The sequence below is a fragment of the Rhinopithecus bieti genome, unplaced genomic scaffold (genome assembly GCF_001698545.2).
Source record: "Rhinopithecus bieti isolate Rb0 unplaced genomic scaffold, ASM169854v2 scaffold_4657, whole genome shotgun sequence".
Lineage (NCBI taxonomy): Eukaryota > Metazoa > Chordata > Mammalia > Primates > Cercopithecidae > Rhinopithecus > Rhinopithecus bieti.
In genome coordinates, this window is record NW_016843966.1 from 7,285 (window position 1) to 9,124 (window position 1,840).

Consider the following 1,840-nt stretch of genomic DNA (forward strand, 5'->3'; position numbering starts at 1 on the left):
ATAAAAAAATAAGGAGCCAGGCACAATGGCTCATACCTGTAATCCCAGCACTTTGGGAGACCAACGCAGGTGGATCACTTGAGGCCAAGAGTTGAAGACCAGTCTGGTCAACATAGCAAAATGCCATCTCTACTAAAAATACAAAAGTTAGCCGGGCATGGTGGCGCACACCTGTAATCCAGTGACTCGGGAGGCTGAGGCACAAGAATTGCTTGAACCCAGGAGGCAGAGATTACAGTGAACCAAGATCACACCATTGCACTCCAGCCTGGGCAACAGAGCGAGACTTTGTCTCAAAAGAAAAAAAAAATTAAAATTAACATGAAAAAGGGGGAATGCATAAAGTTATGTATCAGGATAACAAGCCAGGTATCTTTGACAGTGTTGTTTCTGTTTCCCCAGGTATACCTCAAAGGGATCAGCTGTTTATGCCATTTTTCTGCATTGGCCAGAAAATGGAGTCTTAAACCTTGAATCTCCCATAACTACCTCAACTACGAAGGTAAGGAGGCTCAGTCAGTCCTAAGATGTAACTTTCTGTAAAGGAATTGGCAGATTCATCCTTTCTTCCTTCCCTGCCAGGTTTCTCCCATATTCATACCTCTTTTAGACTGGCTTTCCTGCCCTGGCCCAGCATGGCCATTTCCCACCATAGTCAGCCTGTATTCTCTACTCATTAGTGCATTACCAGTTGGTTTCATTCCCTTTTGTTTTCTGCAGATATTGATGCTGGGAATTCAAGGAGATCTGAAGTGGTCCACAGATCCAGATAAAGGTCTCCTCATCTCTCTGCCCCAGTTGCCACCCTCTGCTGTTCCTGCAGAGTTTGCTTGGACTATTAAGCTGACAGGAGTGAAGTAATCATTTGAGTGCAAGAAGAAAGAGGCGCTGCCTGCTGTTTTGCTGCTTCAGTTTTCCTCTTATAATACCATCACTATAATCAACGAACTTCTCTTCTCCACCCAGAGATGGCTTCTCCAACACATTTTAATCAAAGGAACTGAGTACATTACCCCGATGTCTTAATGGACCAAAGATCTGAGATCCATTGCGATTATATCTCTATCAGGTCAGCAGAAGAAAGGATTGAGCAGTTAAACTCTGAGTTCATCAATTCTAATATTTGAAATTATCTACAATGGAATCTTCCCTCTGTTCTCTGATAACCTACTTACTTACTCAATGCCTTTCAGCCAAGTCACCCTGTTGCCTATGGGAGGAGGTGGAAAGGATTTGGCAAGCTCAGCCACATGCTATTTAGTTAGCATCAGTTGTCACCAACACTATGCAAAGGGCAGGAGAGCCTTGGGGGAAAGGAAAAGGCTTACCAAGCTGCTATGGTCAACTCTTCAGAAATTTCCAGAGCAATCTAAGAGCACTAAACAATATTCGCTATGTTTACAGTGATACTATTAAGAAAGTGAATGTGATTCTGCTCTTTTTAAATATGATCAAATAAAAAAAATGTGTGCATCACATCATTTCTACCAAAAAAACATGGGATAGCTTTCTTTTCCTAGTTTCCACTTAGACTGCTATAGCTTTATGATCAGTTTCTGATTTGTGTGTGTTTTTTTTTAATCTTGCAAAATCTCCTTAATGCTGAACAAAAAAATGTAATTCCTGTGTTTTTTCTGCTTCTCACTTGTAATACCATTCTTCTGAGTTGACTACCGGTTCAGCCTCTTTGTTATAGATCTAATCAAGTTTTCTATTTCGTTTTTCCTTAATAGATATGTTTAGAAATCTTCTTTTTTTTTTTTTTTTTGAGACGGAGTCTGGCTCTGTCGCCCAGGCTGGAGTGCGGTGGCCGGATCTCAGCTCACTGCAAGCTCCGCTT

The 1,840-nt window shown here is 41.5% G+C and overlaps 1 long non-coding RNA gene across 1 annotated transcript; it reads left to right on the plus strand.

Moving 5' to 3' along the window:
* Positions 1 to 375: 375 nt before the first annotated feature.
* LOC108525106 (uncharacterized) lies at positions 376 to 1,496 on the plus strand. Its single transcript, XR_001884216.1, has 2 exons — positions 376 to 502; positions 721 to 1,496. It is a non-coding gene; the product is annotated as an uncharacterized LOC108525106 (long non-coding RNA).
* The last annotated feature ends 344 nt before the right edge of the window (positions 1,497 to 1,840 follow it).